This window comes from Gambusia affinis, linkage group LG01 (assembly GCF_019740435.1).
Source record: "Gambusia affinis linkage group LG01, SWU_Gaff_1.0, whole genome shotgun sequence".
Classification (NCBI taxonomy): Eukaryota; Metazoa; Chordata; class Actinopteri; order Cyprinodontiformes; family Poeciliidae; genus Gambusia; species Gambusia affinis.
The window spans coordinates 15296676-15310242 of NC_057868.1; positions in this window are offsets into that span (position 1 = coordinate 15296676).

Consider the following 13567-nt stretch of genomic DNA (forward strand, 5'->3'; position numbering starts at 1 on the left):
GCTGCCTCAGCTCCAGTCAGAAGGCCAGCATCCTGGTTTCAATTAAAGGCTCCATACTTCAAAACACACTTCAGGACAGTTTCATTTAGGACTAAATTTCTCTTTGCCTAAAATAGTATAAATTATACAATATTGAGAAAATTATTTTCAAACAGAAACCAAGTGCTGGTAATAGTAAAAAATACGTCCTTCATTTTTATCCCACTGTAACCAGGCTGACAAAGACTCATAGCTCTGTTTGCTGATTAGCTTTTAAGTTCGATTTTCCTGTACAGGTTATGTACAATAGGTATGATGTTGAGAATAAATTATTCTGCGTTTTCCCTATTTCTCTGTTAGCTAGTTGCTTAGCTGAAGCTAAAAGAAATTACATGTTATGAAACACCCTCAAAGATAAGATTACAGGCTACTCGGCGTGAGGCAACGCCCTCTTTGAGGCGTAACTTAGGTAACCAAGGAGATCACAACCCCTTCTGGGGGGCCATTTTGACTCACTACTTCTTAAAAGGTGGCATGTGAAATGGTCCCACTGTATTTTGGTATTAATAAAAGGAAGTCATGAATTCAACTCACCGACTTCTGTAACCTCAGACATCAAGAGCTCGACATGGAGAACGGTTAATTCTCCACAAGGAGCAGCTTGAATCTCACCCGGAGCAGCCAGAGCATCTTGGTTTATTAAACATGTTTTGATATTGATCCTATTTTCTCAGTGTAAGGATCAAGTTTGTTGTCAACTGTTGATTGATTGGCTGTGGGGGCGGGTACAGAGGCTAGTCATCCGCCAGGCTTTTTTTAAAACACAAATGAATTGACTTGATTGCAACACCTTTGCTTCTCTGCAGGCCGTTTCTTTAATCCCTCAACACATGCAAGTCTAAAGATCTTCCTGTCCAACTTAGAACAACAGTGGTCTGTGAAGACTGTTGTATTTGGCTGCAGTGTGTTTTCCCAAGAGCAGGAACTGATTTTTTCAGGGGAAGCAAATTTCACACCAGATCGGTTTTCGCTCCATCTGTTAAAAAAAACAAAACAAAACAAAAAAAAACTGTTTGTTTTCTAATAGTTGTTCACCACACTGGATTTTAAAGGTGCTTGTTTGTGAAAATGATGAACAGCTTCCTGTAAGAACAAAGATAATGGGCTGTTTGACGCACAAATAATGAAGTTTTGTGTGCAGTATGTGGCTACGAGCGCCATGTAAATGGCGTTCTTACTTTGAGTTTGGTATTAAGGCAACATGGCTTTCTTCTGTGGATTTCCTCGGCATCTTCACTTCAGTCTAATTTCAAAAGCTAATACAGACAGTAGTTTTGTCCAAGCGACATTTTCTTCTCCTCTTATTCTAGGGCCTGTTTAAGACAGCTTTGATTGGTAAAAACTCAGAGTAAGTTCTGTTTGGTTGCAGAGTTGTGAGTATAAATCTGCTTTACTCCTTTAGTTGAGACTTGGCAGAAGGACAAGCTTATAAAACACAAGTCCTGTCCTGAAGGAGGCTGTAGACAGAGAGCAGATACTCTCCAGAAATCTCTATCAGGACAGGGTGATCAGACCCCCATTATGATTATTATGATTTCCAGATTAATATGCTTTCTATCAATTTATCTCAATAACATTACTGCCCACACATCACTAATATAACCTAAGGACAAATTCTTTGTGCTGCACTTTGCCTTTATAGCTGTCACAAAGCTATATGGTTCTCCATATATCTCTGATACATCATTCTGTTCTATTTTCCTTTTATGTTGAGGTCTTTTTAATTTGTGTGTGTGTGTGTGTGTGTGTGTGTGTGTGTGTGTGTGTGTGTGTGTGTGTGTGTGTGTGTGTGTGTGTGTGTGTGCGTGGGTGCGTGTGTGTGTGCCTTTATTCATGCTTGAATGATAAACAAGCCTCCAGCCACTAGGTGGCAGCAGTGCTCAAACTAATCAACAGGCTTGCCTGTTTGGCCCAGTAGAGAGGTAATTTACACAGTCAGAGACACTCGCGGTGGGAACCGCAGTTCATCTGAATCTCTAGCATCAACATGTCAATGAGATGTGCTGAGATTCAAATAAAAAAAAAACTTTACTAATGCCAAAGGGGGATTAAGTGTTGTTGTGGCTCATTTAATGAAAGAGTTAATATGGATAGTGACGGCTGTTGGCAGGAAAGATCTCCAGCAGCAGTCTGTATTACAACGAATCTGAACAAGCCTCGGACTGATTTTATGAAGAAGCCTTCTTTGCAGCACCAGCATCATCATCTCCAGAGGTTCCAGAACAGAACCAGCCTTCTTTATCAGGTTGTTGAGTCTTTTTAGGTCCCTGGCTCTGATGCTGCCTCAACAAATGATGGCTGAAGAGATTATAGAATATCTGCAGCATTTTGATGCAAACATTAAAGGACCTTAGCTTCCTCATGAAGCACAGTCTGCTCTTGTCATTTTTTTAAGATTAAGACGAAAGGTGACCGAAAAAGAACAAGTGCTGTGACTGACAGTCCTGATTTTCAGTACAACTACTGCGCTGGAGTGGCACGTAGACCTGCCGCACTCAAGCTAACGCCATCTGAACTGACAAATGATTTGTTTCTGTTTGTTCAGTCAGATGATCAGTTCATCTGAACAACATAAAACACCAAAGCACAGTGGTGTGCAGAGCTGATGGAGGAGGAGAGACGGAGGTGTTTGTGACAATGAAAGGAAAACAGAGGACTTAATTAAAGCAAGAGACAACAGCTGCCCGAAAAGACCGGAAAATGTGGCAAAGTTTATTGTAGCAATACAGTGTTCAGTCTAAAATGCACAGCCCACTGAATCACACAGACTGAGTCAACTTAAAATTGAAGTACAAGCATGCTCAGGTTGGGGGATTGCTGTAAAGTCAACGGCACAAAGCAAGTGATTGTCTACTGTCGCCATCCACTCAACCAGCAGGAGCAGCAGCCAGACATTCCTGGGGAGAGCGGTTTTAAGTGGACTTGTCATGAAATTGTCAAAACGTTCCATTTAGAGCAGCATCAGTGAATCTGTGATCGATCTCATTGCTCCCTCGAAGAAATCTGTTGATGCGCATTCACCTGAATTAATTCAGCCTGGCTCGACATAGCCGCAGCTTCTGAGCCTGGTTTGGTGTTAGTGAAACGAAAAAAGCCAGGATGAACTGATGTCTAGCTTGGCTTTGTCTCTGATGCTGGATTTCGTAATCGTCCTTTTCTGAAACAGCCCCCCCGGATCACGACAGGAACTTCATTTTTGCTGTGGGTTTGCTTGTGAAACACAGAGATGTTTCACCAGCATGATGCAGCTATTTGACATTTCACATTCAACTCACCTGGTTAAAATAATTAAGTCATTTGTTGCTGAGGTTGATTCAGGTGTTGGACCAAGTCGCAGCACACTGGCCTCCAAGGACTGACGTTTGTTATTTGATAAACATTTTTATCAACCCTCTTCGAGGCAGCAGCAGCAGCAGCAGCGTTGTTTTTATCACGATGCTGCAGTGATATGATGCTCCTAAACATCCATTTTTGTGTCAGTTCTGCTACCGTTAAACTATGAATGATTTATGCACAAAGTCTCACACATTTCCACTGAGAAATGTAAATCTAGGAAGTTTATGTAAAGCGAGTTCGGAAGAAGACTCAACCGTCCAAATGTTTCCTCACTCAGACGCGATACGGATGCAGAAATTTAGCTTTCACATTCCCCTGCATGCATTGTCCAAACGTTGCCTATAGCCTGCAGGCGTCTTCACCTTTCTGAATCAATATTTCAGTGCGCCGAGGCGTCGCTCAGCCTCCATCCACCTGGAACGCAGCCAGCTGCCAGTTTCTGTCCAACCAGCAGCCTCTGCAGAGTATGGCTTCTGCCCACACACACATTTAAAGGAACATCCAGACCGAAAAATAGCTGCCACTACTCTTTGTTTTATTTTACCAGGTGAAGGGATTTAAAATGCAAACCTTTCTCTTTTTTTTAAAGTGGTTTGAAAACTTGCAGTCGATTTGCATATCTGTAGAACGAAAAATAACCTTTGACCTTTGCCTTTACCGAAACAGCCGGTCTTGCCAGAGGGCATAAAATGTGAACACTTTACTAATGCACTAAAGGCTTGGTACATTCCTGAGTTAGTTTACATGGTAGGTGGGTGTGTAGCCATGTAATTATGTTTTTGAGCTGCAGTTATAATCTTCAGCCTTTAAATTTAGTGCAACTCCCCAAAACAACAGTTTTTGACTCCTGAGAAACGTAATGTACTGCACTGTTTTCAGAAGGATATGTAAACAGAATCTTTAAATAAGGAATGTCCTAATTTCAGGAGCATTTAGAATTAAAAACAAAGTATTGGCTTAAATGAAGAATCAAATCAGACTAACATCACAAAGTTAGATGTGACTTTATTAAACCGCCAAAGATTTGGAGATTAATTGGGAGTTTCAAAGGCATAACCAAATAACTCACTTTGATGTAAAAATGTTCTAAATTATTTATCTACTTGCTACTTAGATTTTTTGACCGAAGATTAATTGTATTTGTTTCCAACCACCTAACAAATAACAGCTAAAATAGCATCCAGTCATTACACAAGGAAAGAAGCATAAAGATGTGCAGCAGTCAGAAATATAACTCTTATCATTTGCTCACACAGGATCAGGTGGTCAACAATAAGTCAACCTCAGGACATGGATCAAAAATAAACTGAAACTCATGTTACATGTATTTATCTCACATAGAGCAAACATTTCACTATGAGTGTGTATTTTTTTATGAATATGAATTATAGGAGAATGCCCGAATTTCAGCATCTCAAAGATTAAAATACATTGAAATACTGGAAACTCGTTGTGTCACTCCCTTCTGAGCCGCTCTAGATTGTCTCTCTGTCTAGATAGGTACGCTACATTACCATGGGGATGATGGGACACATTTTATGTGTTTATTTATAAGAAACCCCTTTAGTGTCCACTGAAGTGTGTCTACTGATCTTCAGTTGATGAAATACAAGTTGTACCAAGCCATACCACTAGAACCAGTAGGAAAATTCACCTGCCTAAGAACCATATAACCAGTCCGCTTGCAGTGGATGGCCAGTAGTTGATATGATGCATTAGTGCCATCATATCAACTACTGGCACACATTTTATGTAATAAATTTATAGCATAAAAATCCACAAGAAACACAAGAAAATGTTTGTCTTTTAGATAGTTGTCCACTACAGCGACTGCTACGCATGAAAGGGTTAACACAACATTTCTGGATACCTGTTTTGATCGGATCCGATTTTAATGAGTCACATGGTCTGAAAGAATCAAGACTTATCTTAGTTAAACTCAGTGCAGGAAAGTCATGCTACGACCCATAAGTAACTTACTGTGTTTGCTTCACTGCATAAAATGAGGTTCAGAAGGACAGTTAAGCTAATTCCCGTAATAAGTGGCTCACTTGGTCAAAGTGCTATCGCTAAAGATTCCATGTGGTCGGGACCCAGTTTCCAGGAAATGTACAATACAGCAAAGACTCACTCACTGGACACTGACCTGAAGGTCTGTTGATAGAGCCACTTTTCTTTGTTGCATGGGGAATTATTTATGTGCAGACTGGTGTGATCTCTGTGTTATCTGAGTATTGATGTGTTCTGTTCTGCTCTGCTTCTCTGTCCTGAAGTCTGCTCTTTGTTGATTAAGGGCACAGTCTCAATTCCATATATGTGTTGGTGCGTGTGTGTGTGTGTTTGTGTGTGTGTGTGTGTGTGTGTGCGTTTGTTTGTAATACCTTGTGGGGACCATTTTTCTGTCACATGCGATGTTGTGGGGACCCACTGCTCCTTGTGGGGACCAAAGCCTGGTCCCCACAAGGGGAAACGCTGTTTTTGGTCAGGGGTTAAATTTAGGACTAAGGTGCAAATTGAGTATTGTTTAGGGTTAGATAGATAAGGGATAGGGTTAGGGTTTGGATAGGGGTTAGGGTTTAGGCTGTAGAAATGAATGGATGTCAGTGGAAAGTCCCCACAAAGATAGCCACGCATGTGTGTGCGTGTGTGTGTGTAGGCGCTGTAGTGCAGTTTCTCTCCTGGAGAGCTTGAGCAATAAGTAAGCTCAGAGTGGCTTCAATAAGTTGACCAGCATTAACAGTGGTGGACACGTGTTGCCTCTCCCACCCACTTCTCCTCTGAATCCTTTTAACAGATACTTGACAAGTGAACGATGGAAGTTATAAAGAGGAGGACAGTCTCACTACACCCACATACATACACTAAGGCTAACTCGAGGGCTCTGGAGTCAAATGTTCTTCATACTGTGAGGAACAAAAACACAATAGACCGCTGTGTAAAATAAGGCAGCAGTGTGCTTTCTCTGTTTTTCATGCCTTATTAATCTGGAAAGCTGTCAGGCTGGTTAGCAGGAACTAAATTCCTAGAAATGCATTGAAAAATTAATCAAATGAAAGTAATAACAGCTGCTGTTAACAAAACAACCAGCCAGTTCTCATGTCACTTATTTGATAAACATTCTTCTTTTTTGTTCATCTTGGGATTTTAAGTACGACATAATTGTAAAGAATTAGGGCACTTTTCCGCTGCGCTCGGAAAATTTTCATTCCAAAATCTGATAAAATGCTGTTGATAATAATATCACTAAAACATGGAGGAGCAACCAAGGTGGCCATATTGAATCTGGAGGAGTTTGAAAAAGATCACCCTGGGCATGATGCTGTGGGAAAGACTGGGACACGGCTCAGACTTTCAGAGTGTTTGATTGGTCACATTGCGACCAGTGGAAGAGCCCCATTTGCTCATGATCATCATTTTGTTGTTTCACTATTTAGTACTTGCTGAAGCTCTTGGCAAAAGGGTCATTTTTTATGCTTTAATTTGTATTTGTGGTATAATGGAGAATGGCACAGTGCAGAATCTGAAAAAGTAGAGTATAATTGTTAGATTGTGTCATCTACGATTACAACGTCACTGTTGCAGATGCACAAGTTTTACTGATCTATTTAACTTGCTGACTTTTGATTGTCAATCCTTTAAAAAAGTGTCAGTGACCCTGAAATACTCCTGAGGCCACTAAGCCATGGTGAACATCAGGGTTGTTCGAGTCCTCGTCTTTGTCTTTTCCCCACAGAAACACTCAGCAACAATTCACTGTCTATGACAAAGGCCAAGATGTGATGGTTTCTAATCAATTCGACATTGTGACACCAAACTGCTAGCCTGTAGCTACCAAATAACTTTGTGCCAATATTCACCTAAAGAGTCAAGACCACTGTCCATATTGGTCTTGGACGGCCAGTATGTTTTCTTAACCGTTTTAGGAAGGTGGTGTTATTTGGTGACTCCCTCAGCTGTCCAGGTGGTTGTGTCTGCGCCACCGTTACGGTAGACCACATGTTGGGGAAACAGAATAAGACACCTCTTGCTTCACGGCCTACCAGCACCATGAAAATCTTTGAAAATATGATTTTCTTCCCTTGGTAAAAAACCTTGGAGGTTTACTACAGCAACAAAATGGAAAGCATCTTCAGAGACATAATTGAGCTGATCTAAGCAATAGCTGCATTGCTTAGATCAACTAAGTCATGGAGAATTTCTGGACTGACAAGAACCTGGACTTCCTTTAATCGTCAAGAGCTGACCGTCAGCAGGCGGTCAGAAAGAGCCCAGAGAAATATATTAGCTAGTTAGCGTTACTGTTTCTTTAAATCGAGGCTAAAACGTCACCTGTTTAGTTGCTTTTGAACCATAATAAATGGACCCACATATTCAATGTATATTGATGATCTCGATGATGGCACTCATCAAAATGTAATGTCTGTCACTGGTTTCTCAGTTCTTGACTATATGAAGTTTCTATGACTTCTAATTCTTGTCTCTTTATGGTGTAAAACACTTTGAACTGCCTTGTTGCTGTACTATACAAATAAATGTGATTGACTGAAATGTCTTTTCTTGTGACGTACTAACAGAAAACATGAAAAATGTTTGTGCACAGACCCTTCAGTGGGGTCCAGCACCCAGTGCCCCCAGCCTTTTACTCATTCATGATTATGGAAGGTCATAATTATAGTTAGTGGTAACATGGCTGCAGGCTAGTGTGACAAGTCTGAACTTGGAAGGTCAGTTGTGCTAACAAGCCAGTGGCTAGAGAAGCCATTGGATTCCACTTTCACTCGGTGGTGGTATGTCACTCCCTGCTTGTGTTCATTTCTTTTTCTCTCCTTTTGGCTATTCACACTCGCTTTGAAGCCGCCATTTTTACCAGTAGCAGTGCAGGTGCGATCCCAGTGGCACAAAGAGATGCCCCCCAAAATGCAGGAGGAGGAGGAGGAGAGCTGGAACTATCATATTGCACATGATTAATTCAACGCAGGAGCTTTGCATGGAAAAAGGAGTTGTGAGGGAGGCTGTACGCCTCAGGGCATCAACAGACTCTCTTCACAACCTGGGACCTCTCTCTCTCTCTCTCTCTCTCTCCATGCCTGACCGGAGTGGTCGGTGGGGATTTGTAAGTCATGCACACCTACAGCAGCGGTTTAATATTGACATGACATGACAGAGGCTGACCTTGGAAGTTTTCCACCCTCTTCATCCCCAACTGGCTGTTTTGCTCTGGTCTATTCTTTTTCCTCTGCTCTTGTCAAGCTCTTTTTATGTTTCACCTTAAATTTACCGTTCCCGGTCACCGTCCTCCAGCCTGACCTGCACAGAACTGAACCCAGAGTTCCACCTCATTTTTCGTCAGCTCCAGGTCAGCTCCAGGTCAGCTCCAGGTCAGCTCCAGGTCAGCTCCAGGTCAGCTCCAGGTCAGCTGGCTTAACAGTATTTGAAGATAAGAATCTCAAACTGTCACAGGACTTGTATTTCCTTTGTACACTGCAACTCTATAAGGAGGCATTTTCTAACTGCATGAAAGAAAATCTGGTTTAAGACTTGAGTGTTGCAGCTTCTGGGGTTCAGTCACTGCCAGAACGTTGGGATGCAAATGCTGCGTGGGCAACAGCTGTATTTCTAAATGTTGTGTTGGCTTCAACTTTACAGTGCTTTTGACACGACTGAATAGAAATGAAGTTAGCTGGTATTTTTTGGCTGTCTGCGGTTGTTGCTATGACATTCACGTTTTTTTTTTGCAATGAACTGATGCACAGTGATGCTTCATCAGTTGGAATATGCGTCCAGTTGAGGCTTTCTCGTCAAATCGAAAGTAGCTTCTGAAAATAGCGACCTTTTTCAGCAGGTAGTAGACATACGTTTTATTTTCTGCAGAAAACATGTTTTCTGAACAAAGAACATGTTCTTTGGTTTGATGTAATACTGCGAATCTTAAAGGCCCTGTTTTTATTTGATGTAAGTGGAAAATGAACATAAGCCGAAATAAAGGAATAAAGAAAGTTGTCTGTGTGGATTTATTCCATCATGGGTTTCACAAAATACATTAACTTGTCAGTAATATTCTCATTTATTGAATATAACCATGTAGCTACTCACCATGTTTTAACAACAGTGGCATTGCATATTGTTTTGCTATGTTCATGAAACACATTTTTGACTTTGCCAAACCGTTTGATTAGGAGTAAAAACGAGAAAAACAAACCTCAAGCCATGGATACATGAAAACATTTTTAATCTACTCTGCAAGAGAGAGAAAACTAATCTCCATGTCATAAACACGGCAGATTTACTTTAACATTAAACTAGAGAATTATCTTTTGTTCAAAAAGGATTTAAAAAGATGAACAGCTACTGCATTGTGCAAAATGTTTTAGTTTCCAAATCCAATGATGAATTCAGATCATTAGTCTGATAATAATGAAATAAATCGTGGCCTCATGTTCAGATGTAGTTCATGAAACACAAAGCTCACTCTTTAAACTTTATTTCCAGGTCCTTTCATTAGAGCGTCTTTCTCATTCAGCCAACAGCAACTCCAGAAGGCCCAAGTTTTGAACTTATTGCAGTGCAAACTGTTGTAGCTGAGGAGAAAGAAAAAACAAAGAGGAAATATTCCAACATACAGAAGTCAGCAGAAGGAATTAACAGGAGCTGCTTAATGTGATTGTCTTTAAGTTTCCTGTTAAGGCTGGAGGAATATCGAGTCAACACAGGAAAACTGTGTCTGGTTCCTGAACACGCAAGGCCTGTAGCACAACATTTTTAACGGTGGTAATGCTCTTGCACACATGTGCATGAGCAAGAAAAGGGTGTGAGTGTGATTGTAACACACACACACACCTGCATTTGGTATCCGCAAGCAGGAAATGAATCTATCATTAAGTAATGACTACACATGAGAAACGTAGAACTAGAGTAGCTTAGAAAGGACCAGGCACAAGAAATAAACACAATAAACTAGAATCTCTAAGACAGGACTGAACAAACTGATCTAATCAAAGAAAAGGAACTGAGGGACAGAAATGAACCGAGCCCAAAACCAACTCAAACCACCCGAGATCCTGGCATGTCTCCCCGTATTTAAATGAAAGACATTGTTTCACCACACATTTAATTTTTTGGATTAAATAATTAGCAAGACACACTGCGTTTTGTTCAACAGAAAACTACAGTACATACCAAAAGTTTGGACACACCTTCTCATTGAATTCAATATTTCTAATCTTGTATCACTACTGACTGCGAAAGGCACATATTCGTTCATCTTGTTTTGTGACGTTTGTGCAGAAGCAGCTCAGACAAAGCCTAAGTTCACCTAAACAGCAGCTGAAATACCGTTTAAAAAATTGCAACCATCTGGATTAATTAATAGGAGCTCTTCTGTGTGTACATGTGACAGGAGCCCTGCTGCGCAGGCAGCCTCTGAAGGGCACGTCATGTCAGTTCAACTTCACCGGCATGACACAGATGTCCCAGCACCCTCTCTAAACCACAGTCAATTACAACCCCCACATTATGCCCCCCAGAGGCTACAGGGAATGCAGCATGGTCAGTAACACTGTTCATTCTTTGCTGGGCTGCTTTCACCCCAGGTCTGCTACACAACTGCAGCGTTCTCTAACCTTGGTTTAGGACTCCTGTTAAAAAATAGGTTCACGCTTTATTTATGTTAAGGTTCTACATGTTGTGTCTTTAAAGTTACTTTGTTGAATTTCCACAGGATTTCTTATGACTTTCCAGAGGCTTTAAAGTTGCGGTTTGTAATTTTTACAAACTGCAAAAGAAACGTATTGTTGAGAAACAACACGTTTCTTCACATATTTGTTAAAATTGTTACTAGGTCGTGATGGTGTAAATTGAAACAGATCATCTATGAAACAAATTGGGTTCCTCCGCCTTCTCCCTGTGGTCCTACTGCTAACTGCAGAAATACTCTGCTGGGCCGGAAACAACCAATCAGAGCCATTTTCCCATCACTGTGGAGTTAAACAATCTATCATTCTGCTGTCATTTGTTCAACAAACACATCAGAGCCAGGGACATATATATATTCAACAGCCTGATAAATATTTGTTAAAACTGTCACCATCCGTGATGAGAGGATGATGCAAAGACAATCTTCATAAAAGCAGAAAAAAATCATGGCACCTCCTGAGTGCTACTATTGCTGTCTGAAGAAAAACAGACGTTCTGCTTCAAACAGCCAATCAGAGCCAGGAGGAAGATACTGGCAGTGTCAATCAACCCATCACTATCTACAATAACTGTCTGAAGAAACATTTAATTTCCTTTGGGATCAATAAAGTCTTTTGGAAGTGAATTGAATTGAAAAGCAATCACTACTTCTAGTGTTAACTAGAATTTCTTTGTGCTACAGAACATTGCTCTACTTACGTAGTCCTGCACATGCATCTGCTACGTGGGTCCAGGTATAAAACTGTTGGGGCTGTTTGGCACACGTGCGTTCCAAACCTGTTCTGGATATTTTTGGTGCTAGTTATGCATATAGGCACACCTGCTTTTTTCATAGATCATCTGTCTCATACCAAACTGTCACAACATAGTGTCAGTTTCATAAAAAAAAAAAAAAATACATAAGTAAATACTGCTGCTTCAGCCTGAACTGCTTTGTCAGAAACTCCAAAAGACACAGTTGTCGGATTGACACAATCACCTGAGATCTACCTGATAGACCACTTTGTCAAGCTGAGATGGTAAAACGCTGCAGCGACCCATAAATATTGCAAAGGAGCACCACAGGGCCAGTGACCTGCACCGGCTAATATTTTCTGAGGAACCCAGCTGTCCAACTTCTGTGTGTGAGTGTGTGTATGCAGTTATGTGTGTGTGAATCAGCAAATGAGACAAGGTCAATCTGGTGGACTGCTTTGTGTCATGGTGTGGGAAGAATTATCTCATCTCAAGTATGATAATGTAGAAACAGGGTCAAGCAGTATCTATTCTCTTCACTTTTTGAAAGTATTCTCATCCTTACATAAACAATTCAAATCCACTGAGCATTGGAAGCATATGTAATGTTTTCAGCAATCTGGGTCCATGATTAGATTTTAGCTTTCAAAAGTAAATCAAATTGAACTGGTTCTGTTCTGGGGACAACCAGAACCTCCGTAGAAGATGATGATGCAAAGAAAGATTCTTCATAAAAGCAGAAAAAAAATCATGGACAACCCTGACGTCACAGCGTTATAGAAAAACAGAACATCTGCTTCAAATTTCTCTACAAGAGATCTTCTCTGGCAACAGCCATCACTATCTACAATAACTCTCTGAAGAAACATTTAATTTCCTTTGGGATCAATAAAGTCTTTTGGAAGTGAATTGAATTTAAAAGCAATCACTACTTCTAGTGTTAACTAGAATTTCTTTGTGCTACAGAACATTGCTCTACATACGTAGTCCTGCACATGCATCTGCTACGTGGGTCCAGGTATAAAACTGTTGGGGCTGTTTGGCACACATGCGTTCCAAACCTGTTCTGGATATTTTTGGTGTGAGTATGCATATAGGCACACCTGCTTAAGTCTGGAGAGATCACGGCTAAGAACTGCCAGCCTACCGGCCCGTTTTTGTGTGCGACCTCCTGACAGCCCCGGCTCGTCAGCCAGTGACAGACATCCTGCGGGGCCGACTGTGACGGCAGCCGACATGATGTGCAGAGTTGTCGGATTGACAGGCGCAGGATCTGAGACGTTGATCACTTTTGTCAAGCTGAGATGGTAAAACGCTGCAGCGACCCATAAATATTGAACCTGCCCAGAGGCCAGTGACCTGCACCGGCTAATAGCGGCCTTTCTGAGGAACCCAGCTGCATGTGTGCGTGTGTGTGAGTGTGTGTGAGTGCAGCAGAGAGAGAAAGGTCAAGTCTGCTGCATTTGATGAAATGTTGGCCATAGTAGGTGGAATAATGTAAAAGTAAGCAGTATCTATTCTCTTCACTTTTTGAAAGTATTCTCATCCTTACACTAATTCAACTTGGTTTAAACATCTAACCTCACAAATCTTGCGATGGACTCTTTTTGAAACACTGAAACAGGTGAAATCATTCATATTGACACAGAACGGGATCATTTCATCTGACTGAAGTGACTGAGCCAACGTCATGACACACCATGAGGCACAGCAGTAACTGCAGAGGAGCTCCAGAGAGTGATGGGCAAAAACTGCAGGAGAAATA